Source organism: Callithrix jacchus, chromosome 7 (assembly GCF_049354715.1).
Source record: "Callithrix jacchus isolate 240 chromosome 7, calJac240_pri, whole genome shotgun sequence".
Taxonomy (NCBI): domain Eukaryota; kingdom Metazoa; phylum Chordata; class Mammalia; order Primates; family Cebidae; genus Callithrix; species Callithrix jacchus.
The window spans coordinates 94707828-94732497 of NC_133508.1; the positions used below are offsets into that span (position 1 = coordinate 94707828).

General features: G+C 42.6%; 1 protein-coding gene and 1 pseudogene across 4 annotated transcripts in view; both read right to left on the reverse strand.

Moving 5' to 3' along the window:
- The window catches only part of DAB1 (DAB adaptor protein 1), a 1273242-nt gene that overhangs the window by 622895 nt on the left and 625677 nt on the right, over positions 1–24670 (reverse strand). The window lies entirely within an intron of this gene.
- LOC108592419 (small ribosomal subunit protein uS10 pseudogene) lies at positions 504–15572 on the reverse strand (annotated as a pseudogene).

Genomic DNA, 24670 nt, shown 5'->3' on the forward strand with positions numbered 1-24670 from the left:
AGCACATATGAGATTTCCCCAATGTACCCTTACGAATTACTGACCCACAGTGCCAGAAAATATGGCAATAATAAGTACAGTCACTTTTGGGGTAGTTTGTGATGTCACAGAATAGAACTCGAACATATTCAACCTCTCCAGGTGTTCACTTGAAGCAGCTTCACCAGCGTTCGTGTGTCAGGGAATCATGGCCATTTCTCCACATGGAGGAAATGAGACTCTATTCTCAGCAAAGGAGTCTGTCTTCAGAAATCCTGTTCCAGCCTGTGATAACTGGACTGTTGCATGTTTAGTGTTGGTGAGAGCCATAGGAGTTGTGTAACTAATTTTTGTGTATTTTCCTTGTTAGTTGTTACCTAGATCTGAGACCTTACTTGGAATATCCTCTCTCTTGTATCTTGGTGGCTTGGACAACTCTTTCCAAATAACATATGATTATAAAAATAAATAATGAAGATAATACTTAGTAATAAAAATTGCCATAAAGTATATATACAGGCTAATGAAATAAAGTTATTTGGGAAGTGGGGTGCACAAACCCCTCTGGGGAGATGATGTTTGGAAGAAGAACTTTGAAATGAGGAGACAATGCGTTCTGAGTTGAAATAATTTTCTTTTCTCTTATTTCCTACTGCCTTTCTGTGCCTAGTGGAGCATCTGTCACAGGTGCCCTGCTCCAGAATTATTTCTCTCTTCCCAATAGACTGTGAGAGCCTGAAGGGCAGGAATTATCATTTATCTTCACATTTTTTAGGGTGCTGGTGTTGCTTGTAGCAGGTGTTCAGTAAATGAGTGCTAAATAAAATGCAAATCATGTTGAGAGTAGATCAGAGGCCTCTGTTTCACATGGCTGTTTACTCAGAAACTGTCAAGGATCTGGCCCTTCAAGGACAAGGATGTACAGTAAACTACAGGAAGAAACCAAATGTACGACCCATCCTTTACAGCAGTGTTTCAAGGGCTGGCTCCAGAGAGAAAATACTGCTGCAGCCCTATTTTAAGTGGAAAAGCCTTTACTGACACAATTTCTTGGCTCCGAGTGAAAGTTACACGTCTTGCTATGGACTGTGTTTTTATGAGAATTCACCTCCATGTTGCCTAGATCCAACAGGTTCTTACCATCTTAAGAAGAGTAGAATCTGGCAACTCATTCATTTTCTTGTTACATTTGTAACTGTTTCCTTATTCATAGCATTAAGTCTCAACAACTTTACTGATTATTTCTTTATTCAGCTAGTATTACTAAACAGTTTAACCCCTAAAGCAAAATTTTGATTGATGGCTCTGGGTACCATATGCATGATTTGCATTTTTTTAAATTTTAAACAACCCGTAATCAATTTATTAAGATAGTTGACTTAAGCATCTGCTTTGGTGACTTCCACCTCAACTCCTGGCTCAATACTGCTGGAAGTAATTTGCTTAACAATCTCAGAAGGACTGTGCAAGTCAATGAATCACTTGTGGATTCTCAACTGGAAGCGACGTCATGTCTCAGAACCTTCTCCACAAGGAGTTTTTCTTGTAGTGATTCTCAGAGTCTTGGTAGATATTCAGACTGGTCCTCTCCCTTTGAGATTCATTTCCTTTGCTCCTCTGATCAAGTCAGCACACACCATCTCCTGGGATTTTACATTGCAGATCCTTGGAGCGATTCGAACTCTGTGAATTGCCACCTCCGGCTCCATGGGTATTTTTCCAGTAGCTTTAAAAAGTCATGGAAGCTGCGTGGCTTCCTGACCGACTTGTTCATCGGTGAGAGTGAACAGCAGTGAGCCAGGAGCAGGAGCTGGGTGATGACAGCCCCATACCACCTACGACCGCATCTTCTTCAAAGAGCAATTTGCATTCTTATCTAAAGTTCTTCAGTCAGCCACACATTCTAATCATATATGATTCTCCTGACTCAGCCTCCAAGTAGCTGGGATTACAGGTGCCCACCACCATGCCTGGCTAATTTTTTGGGTATTTTTAGTGGTTTTACCACTTCGGTCAGGCTGGTCTCGAACTCCTGACCTCAGGTGATCCACCTGCCTTGGCCTCCCAGAGTGCTAGGATTACAGGCATGAGCCGCTGCACCCAGCCTAATCCAGTATTTTTCATTAAAAATCATTAAATCGGTTTGGCGAGTTTTTACCAGAATTTTATTTAAATTAAATTGAATAACAGAAAATATTATAGTCTATCAAAGTTAAAGGTGTGCTTTTTTGAGTTGTATGTTTCATTGCATGTGTGCAGATACTGGGTCATAGTCCAAAGGATTTAAATGTTACTAATATGAACATTTCTCCAATTACATCCCATGCCAGTCACACATTTTTCTGTATGATGTCTTCAGCTTTTATATGCAAACATTAGTTTTCTGTAATGCCCAATGTGACTTAACATGGCCAAACTGAACTTGTTATCTTCTCTTCAAACTTGTTCTTCTTTCTGCCTTCCCTATTTTTAGGAGTTATTGTCAACCCAGTCATGTAAAGTATGTCATCAAAATCTTTTGAATTTGGGTAATAGTATCTTGGAAACATACCTAAAATGTCTTCCGTTGCATGCTATACAAAAGCCTGTGCCCTAGGTCAACCTCATCATCTCTTGACTGACCATCACATTGCTCTTACCTTAGTGTTCCTGGTTTGGGTTCAGCCCCATCCAGTTCAAATTTTATTTTACCACTCAAATGAACCTTGTCTATGGAAAGAATTTAGTTGCATCGCACACATTGATTTCCTCTTTCTCCAATAATCTCATTAAAATTAAAGAACTAACAAAAAGACAGAGGGGATAATAAATGAGAGAGGACCCATCAGCACATGAGAGAAGTCTGAAGGCAGATGGATGATAGGTCCTGGATCAAACAGTCCAGTCATGACTGCAGGGAGTGGATTTAGCTGACAAGCAGAGTCACCAGCCAGGCAGAACCACAGAGGGCAGCATTCAGATTTGTCAGCTAGGGCAGAGCATGCAACATGGGGCAAAAAGAACTGCTGGACAGCCAATGCCCTTTCTTCTTCCTCCACTCCCATATGCAGTTTATAATCTCTGAAGACCCAGGCATGCACAAACCCAGAAAAAAGTCTTTAGGCTACACCACCCACCCCCGGTAGATATGACTGTACATATGTGTATGTGTATACACACATGTATATATATAAATACACATATACACATATTACACATGTAATATAAAATATATATGAAACAGACTATAAATATGTTAAAATTAAATACACACACAGATACATACATACACAATGTAGCCTCTCTGGGTAGGGGTCTTCAGCTGAAAAGTAAGATCACCTCCAGCTCTTACAATCTATGATTTTCTCTCCCATGTGTAAATTTATATCTGCTCTTTGGTCATTTAACCAACATGCTGTAAAGATGTTTAACAAAAAGAGAGCGAGAAATGCATTTCGCCCTTGCTTGGGCTTCATCACTGGTAGAATTCTAAAGGAATTTCCAATAAAGCTTTTGAATCCTCATATCTGAAAGTTTGGCAGGCCGTGGGTAAAAACCTGCACTCATCAATAGACTTGAGTTACTCTCCTTTTCATTGATACCATTAAACAAATTAGTACTTATTCATTACTTGGGATGTGCCAGATGTTTGGCTAAATACTTATGTGTGTGATCACACTTGATATTCGAATGACATTTCAGATAAACATTATTATTCCCATTATGCAGACAGGAAAATTAAGGGTCTGTGAGGTTAAATAACCTCTCAACATCACAGAGCTCAGCAAATTGCAAATCCAAGTTTCTATATTAAGTCTACCAGGTTCCAAAACATATGCTGTTAACCCCTACATTCTACTGCCTGGTGAATTAGCTCTTCTATTAACTTGAAGCTCTCTGCCTCTGGTTCCTTATCTATCAAATAAGGAAAATCTTTCACTCTCACCATCTTTAAGTTATTGTGAAGATGTGCAATATTGAGCTGTTTTGCCTGATAAAATTATGTGTCATAAAAATGCACATTATAAGTATAAATAGCAATTTGAATGCCTGGGTGTGCCTTACACTCCCCAGTTTAGCCGGGTCCAATTCCCTCTGATTTTACATCAAACCTATTTATACCTTTTGTTCTGAGTATGGCCCCAATAGGCATTTGCATTTGTAATCCCTGGACTAGAGGCTGAAGCTTTCTTGAAGTAATAAATACAGTCAGCTCTCTGTATCTGTGAGTTCTGCGTCTGTGGATTCAACCAACTGTGAATCAAAAATATTCAGAAAATAAATGGATGGTTGTATGTATACTGGACATACGCAGACATTTTTATTCCCTAAGCAATACCGTACAACAACTATTTGTGTAGCATTGGCATTGTATTAGGTATTATAAATAATCTAGAAACAATGTAAAGGATACAGGAGATGTGTGTACGTTGCATGCAAATATTATACCATTTTATATAAGGACCTTGAGCATCTGTGGGCTTTGGCATCTGAGTGGGATCCTGGAGACCAATTGCCCCACAGATACTCAGAGATGACTTTACAGTAGAAAAGGGAAAAAAGAGCAGTTCATTAGACAGTATGCCTTCATGCATTTTCCTTTCCTTGCCATTGGCTACAGAAATGGATCCCGGTTTCCTCATCTGAAAATTCAGGATAGATAGTCACTGTTTTTGTGAAGATTAAATAAGGTAACATGAAAGCACTTTGAAAATTCTAAAATGCAAAAGAAATCTAAAATGCTAGTTTAACAACATATTTGCTAAAGTTTCAGCATTATGTCAAAAAAAAACCTTAGAAACACAGACCCCACCATTTTTTTTACACTCCAGATGCGAAAACATCTTGTTTAGTCACTTTAGCATACATATCAAATTTATGATCAATTTGTTTGAAACAGAGTCCTGTTGTATTTAAAAAATAACACTCTAGACAAATAGAATTCTTCTGGATGGGTACAAAGTTAGCACTACTTAGAAATGGCTGCAGGAATGCATATTTACCGGGCACCCATTAATTGCTGGGTACTGGACTAGAATCCTCTGCTGGTTTGTTCCTTCAGAGGGGCTCCCTGTGGCTCCTCAGCCCTTGATTCTTGGAGCCTTCCACTCACTGAACTTTGTTGCTGTTGATCTGTCCTCTCTTCTATACTGAGCAGTTCAAGAATTGCCAGCTCTCTTTTCATTCTGAGCACACAGTAGGCTGGTATGACACTCCTGTTAAAGTGGAGTGAATTAATCTGTTCCTCTATTAGTAAAAGTAGTTCCCAGTTATTGAGCTTTTAAGTCAAAACCTTCTGATATACATTAATAATCATTGATTCTTGCTGACACTCACCATGAACCAGGCACTAATCTAAGCTGTCTACACATGTTGATTCATTTTAACCCCATGAGAAAAGCATGATTGTCAGTCTTGATGTACAGATGAGGAAATAGAGGCCCAGGGTGATTAAGGGACTTGCCCAATATCACTTGGCAAAGCTACATTTGACCCCAGCAGTCTGGCTCCAGAACCTAGACTTTTAACCAAAACCATACTGCTGTTGTATTAGTTCATTCTCACACTGCTAAGAAGAAATACCTGAGACTAGGTAATTTATAACAAAAAGAGGTTTAATTGACTCACAATTCCACATGTCTGGGGAGCCCTCAGGAAACTTACAATCATGGTAGAAGGCACCTCTTCACAGGGCAGCAGCAGAGAGAAGGAGTGCCAGCAAAGGAAATGCCAGACACTTATAAAACCATCAGATCTTAGGAGGACTCACTCACTATCACGAGAATAGCATGAGGGAAACCACCACCATGATCCAATCACTTCCCCTGAGCTCCCTTTCTCAACATTTGGGGATTACAACTCAAGATGAAATGTGGGTGGGGATGCAGCCAAACCATATCAGTCTTGCGTGTGATCTTATTGATTTTTCATTTCATTTTCAAAAGATATTAAGAAGTAGAGACTGTTACCCCCAAAGTGTTACCTCCATTTCAGAGCAGAAAAAACAGGCTCAGAGACAACACATGGCATGTGTAAGGTTACACCATTCGTAAATGCACAGGGCAAGGAGTCAGAGCCTTGAGCGTTTAACTTTGCACCCAGGGCTCTAGTTACTTCTGGATGCTGGTCTTCCGTTGGGACTATATGAATCCTGGAAGACAGATGCTTATCTAGCAATGCTCAAGCTGCTTTCATGCTTGCTTTTGCACTAGAATCAATCAGTACACTGTTGATGACAATTCTGCTCAGCCTTCTCACTATTGGTGTGCAGTGGACTATTTTTGCATTTATCTTACCAAGTGTGCCAGTTTCAGGCCTCCCAAACTCAGACACCTGGCTTGTGCAGGTCTCTATATAGATTCTAAGAGTTAGCAGATGAGAGCCAGTGCCCTGCTCAGCAGCAAGATTCCTGCCTTCCCTTTTGGGTAACTCAGCTGAAACAGATCTGTTTCCTGAGGGCACTCCCAGAATGTTTATTGTTCTGTCACCTCCTGCGTCACAGATTTCTTAGTCCCAGCATTTCTTTGGAGGCAGAAGAATAAAAACATAAGGCAAAGGCTGATTATACCAACAAATCTGAATAGTAATTATGGTGGTGAACAAAGTCTACTTTTCTACAATGAAGTTATTGATGAAATTTGCGACTGTGGCTTAGTCATCTCTCTAGTGTTGCAGGACACCTATCTCATAGTGCTGTTCAGATCCCAAGCCTAGAGGTCCTCCGAATCTACCCTTTTCTCCAAGCCTCTGCAGTGGGTACACTGGCAAGCCAAGTAGGCCAATCTTTCAGGTGCACTTTGACTCTGAGCACCTCTCTCTGCCTCCACTGCTATCGCCCAAACTCAACCCTGCATCGTGCCTGTCCCAGGCCGCCTGGCAGCAGCCCCTAGCAGGCCTTGCTACATTTGCTCTTGCCACCCCAGCAGCCAGATCTCCTAAAGAAAGAGTATTGTCAAAAATATTAATCCAGCTACCTCATTCCTCTGCTATAAATCCTTCAAGGTCTTCCTATTGCACTTAGAATAAACTTCAAATTCCATACCTGACTTCCTTCATAACCTCCTTTTTTGATGTAGTGTCATTGGCCCCTTGGCTTTTTCATTCGTTAAGCTCATTCATGTCTCAGAGTCTCCGTATTGTTGTTCCTACGGATTACTCAGCTCCAGCACCCACCCACAGACATGCACAGGACTCATTCCCTCACTCACTCAGCTGTAAATCTCACCTCCTAAGACCCATCTCTTACCTAAAATAGCTACTCCTCTCTTGCTCTCTGTCCTCACCCTATGCCATTTTCACATATTGGTGTTTGGCATGATCCTGTGTGTGTGTGTGTGTGTGTGTGTGTGTGTGTGTGTGTGTGTATTTAGTTGTTTACTGTCTGTCCCTGTAGTAGGGTGAATAATGGTCCTAAATATGTCCACATCCTGTCTTAACATCTAAAACCTGTGATTGTGTTACCTTACATGGTCAAAGGTATTTTGCAGATATGATTGGATTAAGGCTAGGGACGGGGAGATTATTCTGAATTATCTGGATGGGCTTAATATAATTACAGGGTTCTTATTAAAGGGAGACAGCAGGATCGGAGTCAGAGAGAGAAGATGTAAGGACAGAATCAGAGGTCAGGGAAGAGAAAAGACACAATGCTGCTGGACGTGAAGGTGGAGGAAGGGGTCATGGGTTGAGGAATATGGGTGCAGGCTTTCCTAGAAGCTGGAAAAGGTGAGGAAGTGGGTTCTAGAGCCTCCACAAGGAATTTAGAACTCCCAAGGCCTTAATTTCAGCCCAGTGAAATGGATTTCTGACTTAGGATTTCCAGAACCTTAAAATAATAAATTCACATTGTTTTGAGCTATTAAGTTTGTAGTATTTTGCTGCAGTGACCACAGGAAATGAATCCACCCCACTCCACAACTAGGATGTAAACTTTACGAATATAGGGATTAGTTCCTAGAATGATGCTTAGATTACAGGAGGCATTAAAAAAAGGATTTGTTGCATCAGCAAATGAATCCATGAACTGTATGTTTACACAGGTGTCTTCTATATGAGGCTAAGAGTGGCTTGAGGGCAAGGACTGTACCTTATTGCCATCCACACACTTATTGCCCTTCATGCCTGACACACAGCAGCTGATTTCAACACAACTCAAGTGATTTGAAGGAAATACCATACATTTGTTAAATGGCATGATCTGGAAATAGTCATAGGTAAATATGCTTCATAAGTATGTAGTCTTTTACAAGGAAAATTGGAGGGTGTGTAATGTGAATTTTTTCCCTATCTGACTTGAAGTTGTCAGCATGGAGCTTAAAGTAAAGAAGTCCAGTTGTGAATGAAAAGAAACTCAAAGACATCCACATTTTAAAATTCTCATTCTATTTCAGAACTGCTTCTCTAATGAAAGGATCCAGCTTGTCCTCATGCTCTGAAAACACCTGCCCACAAGGCACTGAGAGCCTACAGCGGGTGGGAGGGTCAGGAAGGCCTTGAGCCTCACTCAGCAGCTGCTCCAAGAACCCTAGGCTCTGTCAGATGAGCGCACCCCACGTGTAAAAGCTGTTTCCCATAGTGTCTTTTGGCTTCTGCACTCTCTGGATTAGCTAGGGCCGATTAGGTAACCAATCTATGTACTCAGAGCTGTTTAAATGCATGCTGTGCCTGCATGATAGATGGTGATGTTCTTCTCTGAACCATCATTCCTTTCTCAGGCTATTTTCCCCCTTGAAAATAAATATGAAAAAAAGTCTAAAATAATACTGTGAGAGAAACAGGACATTCAAAACTCTTCTCAGCAAATTCTAAGGAAGTTCTAAAATCCAGATAGCTTGAATAATTCTACCTATGTGAGGTTTGTGGGTCAGATGCCTGCTGGAAGCCAGGTTGGCACAGTGAATGGCACACAGGCCTTGGAGCCAGAGAGACCTGGGTTCAAATTCCAGGTAGGCACCTATTAGCTTCGGTCTTGGGGAAGTCATCTTACTTCTTCGTTCTTTGCTCTAGTGAAAAGGGGATAATAATGTTTACTTTCCAGGCTGATGTGAAGTTTAGATATATGTATCTAAATACCTGCATACTGGTAACATGAAATGAGAAGTCACAAACTCAGGTTTCCACAGGGACCTGGCATATCGCATAAAGGAGAGGCTGGCCAGGTGGACCCGTAATGAATTGGCAAGTGTGTACCCATGAAAGGGGCAGCTGCTGCTGTGCTGCATCCAGCTGGGAGTGACCATGTGGAAATGAGGGCCCGGATGTGCCAGAGCGTCTCACTTTTCAAGAAAAGCAAGAATGACTATTATTTTTTATGTAAAATCTCTTTAAGCTTCCTGTATTGACAGCAAATTCAAAGTTTGAAAAAAAAAATTACTGATCAGATCAAACACAATGTCTGTGAATGGAACCCGGCCTAAGGTCCATCAGTTAATGGTTTCTGCTCTAGATAAATGCTCATGATTATTGCAACTTGGGGGAAGCTTTTAGAAACAGAAAGTGTCACACTATCTTAAAGAAATGCTTTCAGTTTGAAGCACCACTTGATACTACTGGTTCAGGATGAAGCTTTCACTGCTTTGCAATGAAAAGAAAAAAAATAAGTTTATTCCCCCCTCCCACAAAAGCCAAATTTAATCCATTAAAACGTTTGTCAGGAGAAAGTCCTTTCTTCTTTTGTGATACAGTTTTCCTTCTTTATGAAATGATTGTGACAGTGGGTGATAGGTTTGTTTTTCACATCCTCACTTGGAAAAATTATAGGTTTCCAGTGCTATGTTGGACTCCTTCTCTTTTTAAATTTACTTCTACTGTTTCTTAACATCCTAGGGCTAGCAACCACTGGTTTGGGGCCTTTTTACTAAAGCTAATTTTGTCACATGAGTTGTGTCCATAGCAGGCATTGTAAAAGCTGCTGATTTCTCATTATCCATTTTTGCCTTCTTTCTCAGTAAGAGAGTATTCTGCCAGGCCTGTGCCCCCTCTCCTCGCCGAGAATAAATACCATATATTACAGCCCTCTTGCTGCTCTGTGGCCACGTGACTAAGTTTTGGCCAAAGGTCAGCAGAAGTATATTTGCACATTTTCTTGAAGCTTTCTTCAACAAATAACTAGCATGCTCTCTTGCCTTTTCTTCCCTGCTTTCTACATCTGCTACTTGGAACATGGATGTGATGGCTGAAGAGCCATCCTGAAGGGCAGAGCAGGAAGCTGGAAGGAGCCTGGATTCCTGAGAACTTACAGAATTGTATTGCCAAATCCTCCCTAGGCCCATCAACTTCTGACTTATCTGTGAAAGAGAAACAGACTTCTCTCTTTTTTAAACCGATATCATGGTACTATTTGCAAATGCAACTAATCCTAACTGAGAACACTTGGGAAACTGTTTCTAACTGGGTGCTATCATTTGTACCAAATACTTGTTTGGGGTTAATTTCCCATGTTAATCAATAAAAGGGAGAGAAAATTGGGTCAAAGAAAAAAATTGTTCTTTGGAAAAGTCTTGGATTTAAAAACAATCTCCAAGCAATTCTCAGTGATACTGCAAACACAATTAGCAAGCTTCACCAATTGAAAGTAGCTTAAGGGTTTACAGTGGAACCACATGTCTTCAGGTCATCGCCAACAACTCATGACCAGAGGTGACATGTCATGTTCCTACAGGCAGTTCATAATGAAATACTATCATCATAGCTGAGTTTGAGGACCCCTGTAAGTATTGAAACAGTGCCATAAATACCCACAGGCGGTCCTACTATAACAGTAAAGGTACTCACTCCTGCTATCTACAAGCACCCTAGGGGAATGGAGTGTGTGTCTGAGGGAAGGCACTGTGGCTTTTATTTCTTACCCCAATACGTGTCCAGTGTTCTTACTATTGCCCTTTCCTCATTTGCTCACTCACCACTTCCTGGAAACCCTGACATTTTTTTTATATGGAGTCTTGCTCTATCACCAGGCTGGAGTACATTGGTGCGATCTTGGCTTACTGCAACCTCTGACTCCCTGGTTCAAACGATTTTCCTGCCCCAGCCTCCCGAGTGGCTGGGATTATAGGCAAGTGCCACCACACCCAGCGAATTTCTGTATTTTTAGTAGAGATGGGGTTTCCCCATGTTGGCCAGGGTAACTCCTGACATTGTATTCCACTTGCCTCAGCCTCCCCAAGTGCTGGGAATATAGGTGTGAGCCACTGTGCCCAGCAGACACCCCAACATTTTCTCTGCTCCTGAATTATCCTGAATTATGCCAAGTTCATTCCTTCCTCTGGGCTAGTACATTTCCTGTTTCTCCTGTCCAGAGAGAGCCTTTCTCAGACCTTTCCAACAAGAGTCTATCTCATTGTTCAGATCTCAGCTCAGATGTTACCTCCTCAGAGAAGTTTTTCCTTGACCTATGAAATTCAAATATTTTCCTCAGTCACTCTCAATGGTACTTAACACCATCTGAAGTTATATATTTGTTTCCTGCATACTGAATCTTTTTTTAAGGATTAGAATAAGGGTAAAGACCTTGTCAGTTTTGCTCATCTGGTTTCTCCACAACATAGTAAACACTCAATGGACAGTTGAATGAAAGACTGTTTAACATGACACAATTACCATAGGCAATCTGTGAGATTCTACAGGAAATCCATAATGTTCTGTAAGTACTTATAGGAGATCTATAACGGCAGCACAGGCATTATAGATAATCTATGGGTTCCTACAGGTCACCTGCGCTGAGAATATAAATCCTTTCAGATTCTATTTAAAGGGGCTAAGATCCCCTTCAGGCAATCTGTGATGGCCCTACCACTCCAAATATTATGAAATGGGCCTACAGGGTTTTCCTAATTGCTCAATAGAAAAGTGAGAGAAGATATTCCACATACTGCCGGAGCAGGAGCAGCATGACCAGAAGCATGATCAAAACATGGCGGTAGAAGTGCCAGAATCCCTGGGGAACAAGGCATCCACAAGACTAGCATGTCTGCCATGCTCTGAGGGTGGGAGAGGATTAGTAACTAAGCATAGGGCCAATCTGCGGAGGACCCTGAGGGTACACAAAGGAGCTCCAACTTGAGCATTTCTCTCTGGGCACCAGAGTTCTCACCTGTAAATGAGCTGGTGTACTCTATTTAAGGATGCTAACTGCCAGCCAGTGGACCCTCATTCTCTCACTGTGCCAGTAGTGGACATTCCTGGTACCCTGCCCAGACTCCCTTTCCTGGGCTGGTGCACACACTGCCCAGCTGCTGTGTTAGCTGCTGATGACTGACAGCTGCTCCCTGCTTCCGAGAATAGCCCTCTGCTGAGGAGAGTCACCAGGCTGGGGGTATGCAACCATCCTCAAACCCACATCCATAGCCAATGACCAACCGCCAGTGTACGAAAGATAGCTCCTGCCTCAATTCACCCTGTAGTGGCCCAGGTTGGTCCTCAGCTGGCACCATATCCTTGCTTAGCTTTCTTCCTTGCCTTCGGCCTGCTTTTCTCTCTCCCCTTCTGAGAGTCTCCTTGACCAAATAACATCCGCAAATACCCGTCTTAAGCCCAAATTCTAAGGAAGAGCCCAAGTTAAGATGGGTCGCTTGGCATACATCACTACATGGATCCGAACACTCTTGCTGATAAGCTCTGATGCCATCTTAAAAGTGTCATCACAGCGATTCAAGTAACACTTCCATTCCTTTGATACTGGCATTGGAGAGAAAACCTGTTTGGCAAACCCTGAACTAGCAGATCTGTAAGGTCCCTTTCTTTGCTGACATTTTATAAAATGACACTTTTTAAGTGACTTTAACTTGTGTTGTGAGTGAAAGTGGGAAAACAGAGATTCAGAGGTACTCAGATCGGAGACATGTCAAACTGCTTTTCCCAAGACTCACTGGTGCGTTTGCCCCATTTGTGAAAAGTCTCCTGCCATAAAAGACAAAAGGTACCTGGATTCTATTTGCCTAGTATGGAACTGAGCACTTGGGACATGCTCCCTAAATATCTGGTGATTTCCACACTTACATTTTACCCAGAAAAGAAAACTTCTCATTTTACCCAGAAAAGAACTTCCTTCTGTTTACAAATAAGGGACTCTGAGTGTGATGTTGAGAGGACCCACTGAAGGATTTCTTCACTAGGACAAAGGACTCCAGGGAAGAGATATTCTTCCCCAGGAAAAGGGGAATATAAGATGCACCCTCTCTGCAGACTCCATTGATACAGAAAAGAATATCACACTAAAGAAGAAAGCAGGCCAGGCACTGTGGCTTATGCCTGTAATCCCAGCACTTTGGGAGGCCGAGGCAGGTGGATCACCTGAGGTTGGGAGTTTGAGACCAGCCTGACCAACATGGAGAAACCCTGTCTCTACTAAAAATACAAAATATTAGCTGGGCATGGTAGCACATGCCTGTAATCCCAGCTATTCGGGAGGCTAAGGCAGGAGAATCATTTGAACCTGGGAGGCAGAGGTTGTGGTGATCAGATATCGTGCCATTGTACTCCAGCCTGGGGAACAAGAGTGAAACTTTGTCTCAAAAAACAAACAAACAAACAAAGAAGAAGCCGCAGCAGCCCAGGCATGATGGCTCAAACCTATAATCCTAGCACTTTAGGAGGCTGAGGTGGGCAGGTCACTTGAGGTCAGGAGTTCAAGACCAGCCTGGGCAATATGGTGAAATCCCGTCTGTACCAAAAATACAAAAATTAGCTGGGTATGGTGGTGCACACCTCTAATCCCAGGTACTCAGGAGGCTGAGCCAGGGGAATCATTTGAACTTGGGAAGTGGAGGTTGCAGTGAGACAAGATCATGCCACTGCACTCCAGCCTGGGGCAACACGGTGAGACTGTTAAAAAAAAAAAAAAGAGGGAAGAGTAGCAGGCTGATTAACAAATCTTCCTTCAGGATTGGCTGGGATATGTTTCAGTAAAGGAGAGGTAGGTAAGAAGATCTTGTGGGTCCAGGTACTTTGCTTTTACATTTGAGAGGCGATTCCTAAACAGTGCACCTGTCCACAGGGGAGCCTGGACGGTAGACAGTGGTGCTGGGGTCTGTGGTGGGACCAAGTCACCAAGTGGTGAGGAATGAGAGCAGGAGAGTCTCAGGCAGCTTTTCTGGAGCCTTTCTGTATTTTCTGGAGTTAACGTTTGTTAGAATAGTAACAGCTATTACACGAATAATAACATTACTTTTTCTTAGTTGCAGAATCAGCATATACATACACATGTATGTGTGAGTGTGTGTGTACCTTTAAACTAGAGAGACAGCTGAGTAGAGCGGATAAGAATTTACATCCTGGAGACAGACTGTGTTCAAATCCTGGCTCTGCAACAACTGTGTGACCTCGGGCAAGTGACTGAACTACTCTGTGCTACATGCCATAATTCCATCATCTCTTAAAATGATGCTAATGACAATACTTCACCTTACAGAGCTGTCATGAGAATTAAGTGAGTCAACCTTCATAAAACACAGAATACGTTATGTCGGTGTTTGCTGAGTAAGCAGCGTGCTCATTTTGTCAAAGGTAATGAAGAAAAAGATGGATTAAATGGATTTATTTACTGCAGAACTCCTCAGGACCTAAAGTGTTAATATCCTTTACAACAGGAATATGATGTGTAGCAGTTCCAGATCCTTTTTTATGAAGCATCCTGCAAGACAAGTAGCTATAAAAGAGTTAGAGGAAAGAAAAACCTTGCTTAAGGAGATAGTCCTATCAGGTGAGGAATACAGAGAGTGAACTAGCTTTTGTGGAGTAACTGGCACGTGGCAATGCTGTGCTAGGAGCATGATTTGCCTTATCTTTTTTAACTACAACCTTTCAAGGCTATTAAGTCATCTATTTATTTTTTATTTTTTGAGGCAGACCCTTGCTCTGTTGCCCATGCTGGAGTGCGACGGTGCAATCACAGCTCACTGAAGCCTCAAACTCCTGGGCTCAGGTGATCCTTTCAACTTAGCCTCCAAGTGGGTAGGACTACAGGGGCATGCTACCATGCCTGGCTAATTTTTTAAATTATTTTTGTAGAGATCGGGTCTCCTGTGTTGCCAGGCTGGTCTTGAACTCCTGGGCCTATTCTCCCACCTCAGCCTCCCAACGTGCTGGGATTACAGACATGAGTCAGGGCACCTATTTCACAGATAAAGAATCAGAGCTTTACAGAGATAGAGTTGGCCAAAAGTGTCCCATGATGCATTTTAGGACCAGTCCTTCTTTGTCTAACTGCCAAGCTTCATCCTGGAAAAATGGAGGTCAGGGCAGACTTCAAGGAGAGAGGGGGTCAACTGGCTCCAGACCAGAATGGGACTCTGATCAAGGACTGAGCAGGCGTGAACACTACCCTGAGACACAGAACAGGAGAGCAGGGCTGCTAGAGCAAGGCTCAGGAGGCCTGAGCTGGGGACAAGAACAATGGCTGGAGACATTTGACACATTCAAGAATCCTTGTCTTTACTGTGTTTGTTACTTCATTGCTATCTGCCTGCTTCCAGCAGGGATCCATGGTCATTACCTCCAGAGCAGGCTTGTGAGCTTGTTTTCAGGGGCAGCAAAAATGGCGATCCTGGATAATCTGTTTTTCTGGTGCCAGCTGAGATGCCGCCCCCAAAGGAGAACTTCCCAGTAGAGGAGCTCATTGTGGGAAGGAGTCTGGGCTTTCCACATGAGGTCTTTCAATTTCACACAAAGCCCAGCAGATGATGAGTTTGGACGTTCTAACCCATTCTCTTACATAGGTACATTCTCTTACATAGGTACATCTTACATATGGTACCTATGTAAGATGGGGAAGATTCCTTTACTCAACCAGTATTTATAGGGTTAAACAAGAATGATAGGTCCCTCCGGACTTGTTTCCAGGACTCCAGGTAAAATGCTAGTTTTGCGTGAGATGAATCTCAAAAATACTTATTAAACAGATGACTGGTGATTGAGTGAACTTGATTTTTGAAATATGCACAGAAATAGAGTGTTTCCCATCAGGGGATAAACCCGCAAATACAACTATCAGTAAAACTGGGGTGCAAGAATGAGGGGAAGGGTTTGGATTAAAGAAGGTTTTGAGCTAAGAGTCTTCTAACGTGTGGCACATGCCGGGCACTCAGACACCTAAAAGATGCGTTTCCTCTCAGGCCAGCAGGAGCAGGAGCAGGAGAAGAGAACACAGATGCAGAGAGGGAGAGCTAGATGGGAGGAGGCAGGAGGGGGACGCAACAGCTGCAGTGCCACGGGCTCTGGGTCTGGAAGCAGAGGGGCAGCACGGCAGACACACCTACTGCCCTAAATCATTAGCAGCAGCAGCAGGCAGGGATTTGTTTGTATTGCCTTCTGCTCCAGATTGTTGCTTCCTCACTGACAAGACAATTTGCAGACTGGCCTACTTTCTCATGCCCACCTTCTGCCTTGGGTCCAAAGAGTGGGTCTCAAGGTGTGTGTGTGTGTGTGTGTGTGTGTGTGTGTGTGAAAGATTCACAAGGTTAAGCTTGTGTTTGTGTTTGAGAAGGTGCTTGTGTGTGTGAGAGACTGAGAATTCATGACCTTGAACTTGTGTGTGTGGGGAGAGGCAACAGAATCATATGCTTGAGTGTGCATGTGTGTGTGCATGTGTGTGCACATGCACATGTGTGAGAGAGAGAACCCATGAGCTTTCATTTGTGTGTAAGAGAGGGAGACAGATTGGGGGTGTGTGCGTAGGAACCCTGAGAGGGGGATATTTGGCCTGAAAACAATAAAAGGCCTTCCTTTCACTCAGTGATTTTACTGCTCTTGTGAGAAAATGACAAGCTGGGATACTGTGTGGGGTGAAGAAGGAGACACAGAACTCATGAACCCTCATTGAAGCACTCTCCTACCCTCTGTCATTTCTGTACTTTTGAACAATGCTGGAGTTTGGGGGAAACTGAGTTTGTCCCTAAGATGGTTTAGGTTGAGGACTTTTGGGCTAGGCTATTGTAAGTTCCTCCATGGAAAGGTGCACACATGATCCATCACTGCCTGCGCCTCTGTAACTGGCACGTGACCCAGCACAAGCAGGCACTCAGTAAATGCTGTTGCAACTCTTTGGTATTAAGTGGGATTCTCACTGCAGAGAGTAACTGACTTGCCTCTGAAGGCAATTACAACCATTTTCCAAAGTATTAATGCTTCCCTCATTTGTATAGTTTCATTGCCAGGTTCCTTGGCTGATACAGACAGGCCCCTGATTACTTCTTGACTGAGATATTTTCTGAACTAACAAGTTGCTTGACCAAACTCAATCTTCTGCATATTTCTCTTGAGCTGTCTGTATATAAAGACACAAACATAGAGCAAGGCTCTAGCTGAGGTCCACCAGCAGGCTTCGGCAGTGGAGTTGACTCCGATGTGTGATGCGATGTGTGATAAGAAATAGGAGAGGTGGGAGGGCAGGTATTTATACTCAACTTTTAAAGAAACACACAACAAAAACAAACAGAAAAGATGAGTATGCATGTTTTCAATCAATATCAGAAATAAGAGACCTGTATCTTCAGTTAAACACTTAGGGGTGTTAACTTTTCTACCATTAGGAGACAGCTGGCGTGGAGGCAGGAGAAGAGACTCTCTGTTTGGAATGAGACAAAGGAGACTGTGCAAGGCATCTTTTGCCCAGTCAATCCTGCCACTGCAAACCTGGACATTGCCCACTCACACAGAAAAGTTTTGAGGCTAGGCCAGGGCGGCAGAGCTGGACACAGACATGGGTTTGAATCCAGGCTGCACTATTAGCTGTGTGTCTGTGGATGAGATGCTAAACTCTGATGAGTCTATCCTGGCCTGTTAGAAGTTCGGAAACAATAACTGACTTAATGATAATGTATGGAATGTTTTCTGTGGTAAGGATTCGCCACATTTTATTTTGTTTAATCATAACAACGGCAACTCTGTGTGGTACCTACTATCATTTTCCCTGTTTTACAGACTAGGAAACTGAGACAGAGAGGTTAAGTAACTTGACCAAGACCACACAGCTAAGGTCTGGTAGATTCTAGACTTGAGCTAGGGCTAAGCTAATTCCAAAGTTGATGTTCTTAAGCATTTTGCTGCTCCATCTCTGCCTTTGTGCAATTTTGTGAGGACTAGATGGGATTTTCTCCGTAAAGCGTATGAGAAAATGCCTACCTAGAACATGGACGGTGTTTGCTCCGTGCACTTGTGAACAATGCTGTACTTTTGAACAACGCTGGGGCTTACTAAGGACTTCTAATTTCTGCATATTTCTCTCGAGCTACAAAGACACATAGAGCAGGGCTCTAGCTCTAGTAGCTTGTCTCCCCTTCCTGGTCTTCTCTGAGTTTCACTCCCTGGTTTAGGCTGTGAGGATCCCTCAAGGTCCTCCTATGGCCATCCAGAAGTTGTCCTTCCATGATTTTAAAATTAACTCTGTTGTCTCCATGTCTGAATAATTAAGGTTTGTCAATAATAAGGCAGCGTGATTTATAGAAGGGCCATTAGTCTTCATAATAAATTTATTAAATGATCATTGCTGCTTTCTTCCCCTTCATATTTGTCATCGGCGGAGTGGTAATTGTGTTTGAAATCCGTGTTGGCATGCCATCAAAGGAGCCTGCTGTTCTCATCAAGAAAAGCGGCCTGGCAGCAGGGGGCCAGGGAAGCTGAGAGGAAGCCAGAACCCATGGGCCACAGGCGGTGAGATCTTCCCACGGAAGGCGTGGCCCAGGGCGTCCGGATCTCCAAATTCACTCATACGCCCCTGTCTGTTCTTCAGCACAGAGGCAGGAAGGTCTCTGTCGAATTTGTTGATCTCCTTAGATAAGCACAGGTTAAATACAAATGCCAGGATGGCGGTCTAGCACTTCATTACAGTGCGTTAATTATCATCACCTTCAATGGCAATTAATAACAATTAAGGGTCTTGTAATAACATGAGCACCATGTGGAACTACTTTCGAAGCTGCAGGAAAGTGGAATGCATGGTTTTGGAATGCCAGAGTTGGAAGCGTCAACCATATTGTCTTAAAATAAGAGTATGAATGATATTGTTAGCCTCCATAAAGCGAGTGGCACAAGTGAGAGGCCACATCCCTCACTAGGCTGGGGTAAGGAACTGGCAGAATAAACAAGACCCGCAGACAGGCTTCTGTGGCCAGGGGTGTGTTTCTAAATAGAATTTGAATGCCCTTAGGCCTGACCTGCATTCTGCAGTTCCAGCTTGCTCCTAAGACGATTGTCTTCTTACCCGTGCCAGTGCCCTGAAGTCACATCCATCTCTGCTCCAAAGTGTAGAAAGAGGTCCAGATAGCATGCTTCCTTTACAGATCTGTTGGCGGGAGTCAATGAGAGAATTCGTGCAGTGCACTAACAATGAAGGATCCAGCTCTTTAAACAAATAAAATGAGTGCTTCCCTCCTCCACTGAAGCAGGCTACGAAGACTTTGGGCTTTCATGCCTTACTGTGGCATCTGAATGACTACAGAGTGTCTCTGGGGACCCCAAGCAAGCTGCTTCCCCTCTCTTGGGAGTCAAAAGGGAGAAAGTCCCTATCCCACAGGTTCGTTGCTGGAGTTGGATGGAAGGACACATTGAAGTGCCTGATGCATAATAGGCACTAATACATTGCAGCTCCTTTTTTCTTCCTTTCATCTTTTCAGGCTGGAGGTCAGTGAATCAATCCGTGTCTAACCAGTTGTAAATCTTTATCATATTAAGAAGAACACTTTGGTTCACAGGCTTTTGGTGTCAGATGACACCAGGGTGAAACTCAGCTCTGCCACTTACCAGCTCTGTGACCTTTCCCAAGTGACTTAAACGCTCAGAGTTGAGTTTCCATATAGGTGAAATGGAAATAATGGAAGGAACAAAAATGTGATTTGGAACACTCAGCAAGACAAGGTGTGTATTTAGTGCTCAAGAGCTCCATGGATCATAGTTGCTGAGACGGTTATAGCCAACTTGACATGAGAACTCACTTTTTCATTCAAAGGCACCCTTAATTGTGTATTTATCATTGCATCCATTTGGAGAACTGGGTTTGAAATGTTAATTTTCACTTACTTTTAAAGGTCCAAACTTAGAGAAGATGACATGCGTTTATAAACGATGTTGTAATTTTATGAAATTGAGGTGCTTTCTAATAAGCCACATATACATTTCTAACCAAAAAACCTTTAAAACTAGAGGGAAGCTAATGAAGATCTGCCATTCTAAAACGTAATTGGGAGTTTTCCTACATATGCTGCAGACACTATCTTCTCAAACAAAATATTTTTGCTAAAGCAGCAAATGCTTTCTTTCTCTAATGAATCGCGAAGTTTGTAAGGTTAAATACATGGTCTACAGTGTTTTCATTTTTTTAAAAGATTTTTCTATTTATCTTGGGAAATTACAGAGATGATGAAAATCTAAATATAATTTAATGCAAATGTATTCAAACAATTATAGGATGAAAAGTGAACAACAAGTCAAAGCCCCTTGCATGTGTTAAAGACGGGTGCTGGGAAGGAAGGAGGCACTTTCACCTTGAGAAGGCAGATTTGAGATGTTCCACATCCACCTTCTCTCCCACGGTGCTTTTCTCCTTACCTCCCTCCTTTGCTCTTTCCTTTATCCTTCTTTTTCACAACAGATTGCTTTTTTCTTTCCTTCTCTTCTTTCCTCCCTCTTTTCCCTCCTCCTCCTTGTTCTACTCCTGGTTCTGTCTTTTCTCTGTGTGTATCTTTCTGTCTCCATGCTGTGCCTCTTTGTATTTCCTCTCTCTTGTCAATTTTCCTCATGTCCCAGCTCCCTCCTTATCTCACTCACCGCATCTATAGGGACAGGCCAGCCTTGGGGTTAGGCACTAGCAGAGGATTAAAAAAAAAGGCCATGGCTCCATCTCTGCCCTTGTAGGGCTCAGAGTTTTATGGGAGAGGAAAACCACCCTGCTAAGAAAGCGGAAGAATTATACCAGAAATCAGCTCCCACTCTGGCAAAACTGTGTTTAGCACTGTCTTGGAAAGCAGAGGGAAGTTAAATAGAAGATGAAGCTCTAAAGTACATCTTGAAGGACAAAAAAAAAAGGTGTCTAGGCAAGGGGATGGGCAGAGACAAACACAAAGACATAGGCAATTATAGAGAGTTTAAGGAATGGTGAAAAGATAGCCGGGCTGCTAAATTAGAAGAGGGCAAGGGAAGATGGAAAAGGGAAGAGAGAAGGAGAGAGGGAAGACAGGGAATCAGGGGAATGGCCAGGGGGAGAAGGCCTTATAGTTCTAACAGTTGTAATCAGTTCTGGCTCAGTACAAAAGCCCTAGATTTTGGACCTCATAGGCCAGTTTCGAAAATAAAACAAAAAAGTCAGGTCAAACCTTTATTTTATTAAATAAAGATATTTACCAAAATACTGTCGATTAGCATTGTCATTGTATGAAATAGGTGACATTTAACACCCAAAGTAACAGAAGAAACAATAAGAATAAAAGATATTAGCTTGGAATGGATCATTTAGATTTAGGTAAAGCTCACTTTGGAATTCTTTTTTTTCCTCAGTTTGCTTCAAAGCAGGGACAATGTGATTATTCATCATGATTACTGTGCTTGCTTCCACAAACCTGCATTTGAGAAGCACTTCTGTATGCAGTGTCAAGGGGGCTGTATTCCTGTTTGGGTAGCAGTGAGGAGCTGCTGAAGGTTTCTAAGGAGATGATGGTCAGTGCCCTCTGGGCTGCGGGAACACCAAGGCAGTGCAGAAGCTCACCTCTAGCCTGCTGCGTTCTTGGGTTACAAACCATGGTGGCCTAAATCTATTACTAGAAGATGACCATACTCTTACCACAGAGGATGGCTGTGGTAATTAAGATGCCTAATAGAAGTGAAGGCATTGGGCTGTCTAGAGCTCTAACTGCAGAGATCATTAGTGTTAGAGGATGATCTCATCTTGAATGTTGGCAGCTAGTAAAACTGGACCACACAGAGCCATGGAGGGGGTGAGAGTGGTCAGGTACAACTTTCCCCTGTGTCTTAGTCTGTTTGGGCTGGTATAACAAAAAACCTTAAATTGGTGGTTTATAGGCAATCTAAGTTTATTTTCCACAGTTCTGGAGGCTGGGAAGTCCCAGATCGAGGCTCCAGCAGATTAGGCGTCTGGTGAGGGCCTGCTTCCTACTTCACTGACAGCCATCTTTTCACTGTGCCACCACATGGCAGAAGACCTGGGGATCCCACTGCCATTTCTTTCATAAAGGCACTAATCTCATTTATGAGGACTCTGCCCTCATGACCGAATCACCTCCTAAAGGCCCGGCCTCCTAATTCTATCACCTTGGGGGTTAGAATTCCAACGTACAACATTCCGTCCTTTGTGCTATGTGTGATGGTCAATTTTATGAGTCAACTTGACCGGCCAGAGGGTGCCCAGATTAAATATTACTTCTAGAGGTTTCTGTGAGGGTGTTTCTGGATGAGATTAGAGTTTAAATCAGTGAATTTAATAAAGTAGAAATTGTTCTCCTCAGTGTGAGGGGGAGTCATACGATATGTTGAGGGTCTGAATAGAACAAAAGGCAGAAGAAGAAATTCACCCTTTCCTGCCTGACTGCTTGAGCTGGGACATCCATCTTCTCCTGCCCTTGGAGCTCTAGGTTCTCATGCCTTTACACCCAGACTGGGAATCTACATTATTAGCTCCCTTGGTTCTCAGGCCTTCAGACCGGAGCTGACTTATACACTCACTGGCTTTTCTTTGCAAGTGGCAGATCATGGGACTTCTCGGCCTCTATAATTGTGTGACCCGATTCCTTATAAAGCTCTTCCTATATATCCTGTTGATTCTGTTCCTCTAGTGAACCCTCACAAATACACCATGTCTCTCAAGTCCCTGTAGATAGCTATCAGTGCTGGAACCATGACTTCGTACCAGACATGTGCTAAGAGCTTTGCTTATTATCCGTTACAACTTTTGTGTACTCATTACATATGAAATGATATACTTGTTTAGTATTAGGCAACTTGTAATGGGAGAAGCAATTTTTTTAAACCACTATGTAATCAGAATCTAGTCACTGAATGGCATATAATAAATGCTGAATGAATATTTTAAATTGAAAATTGAAAGGGATATCTCTCCCAAGTCTTATAATGACTAAAGGTCATAAGTAGAATTTGAACCAAAGCTGATTCCATAGCCCATGCTGCTTGCATTTGCTGTGTAAATACATTGCTCTGACCCTAAGCCCAGCAGAATATGCTGCATCATGCCAATTACTGAGGGTGAGTGGGCAACAGGCCCTTTAGTTCCTCTGTCCAAGTCTCAGTGCCCAGTCCTTCCAAGATCCTTGAAGTTATGGCTCCTTGCACTACTTCCTGGCTACTTTGGCCGAAGAAGATGCTGAGTGCTTATGGTTTCAGGCCCAGTTCAATTATTACCTCCCTGGGAAGGCTGTTATAACACCCCTAAGAGTGGAGATTCATGGTCTTCTTTGTGTGCCATAGGCAATGGTGAAGTGAAAAGAACACCTGATTCGGGTTGACATGATGTGAACTGAGTCCTGACTCTGCCTCAGGTGTGTGACCTTGAGCAAGTCACAGTCCCTTTGAGCTTCAGACTCCTCATTTGTAAAACAGATAGCAGCTATTGCTTTGCCTGGCACTCTAGGGATGTTTTAAGATCCAAGTCAATGCATTGACATGTAAAAAAGCATTTATAAAGTGTAATGTGCTGCACAAGTATTAGCAATTAATTTTAGAGGTCGGGCTGAAGTCACAGTTTGAAGACACAAAGGACCAGGCAGTTCGGATATGAAGAGAGATGTGGCAGATATTGTGGCTATCTTAGTAAATTCCTTCCACCGTTTCCAGTCCAATTTATGAACCTTAAGTCAGCCATTCACCCATTCATTGATTCATCACCTCACTCTTTACACATTCGCTGAGTGGCCTCTTGGTATCAGGTACTAGACCCCGAAAATACTTAAATAAGTCAGATAGGATCTGATCCCTTCCCTTAGGAAGCTCATTGTCTGTTGTGAAGGCAAACAGTTAAAAACTTACAAAATATCTAACCCTATTTGCTTATATATGACCTTTGTACCAGTTATTCAAAACAATCTCTTTTACTGATTCCCAAATGCCTCTGTTTGCAGTGCTCACATTTGCAAACCTATTTCCTATTTTGTTTCAGGTGTTACAGTTTACTGGTTATTTCATCTGGCACCTTCATCAAATTAGTTTCACAAAGTTTTACTCTTCTCATTTCCAGTTTTTACTCTTTCTCCAATATTTCCCAAGATTCTTTGCATTTGGTGATTTTCAGTTTTGTCTCAAAGCAATAATTACATCCAACACTTACATTGAGCTTACTATGTGCCCAGCGCTATTCCAAGCACTGAATGCACATTAACTTAATTAGCCACCTATTTTGTCTCTCCTCACTAGTCTCCTTAGCATTTTCCTAGTTTCATAGAGTTCTTACAGTTCTTACAAATGTTAAAGCTTTGATTAAAAACATAAATGTGTAACAATACTTAATTATATAAGTAATTAAATCTTCAGAAACATACAATTCTTTTTCATTATTGTTGTTTTTGAGACAGAGTCTTGCTCCGTCGCCCAGGCTGGAGTGCAGTGATGAGATCACAGCCCACTGCAACCTTCACCTCCTGGGTTCAAGCGATTCTCTTGCCTCAGCCTCTCAAGTAGCTGGGACTACAGGCACATGCCACCATGATGCTAATTTTTTTTGTATTTTTAGTAGAGACAGGGTTTCACCATGTTGGCCAGG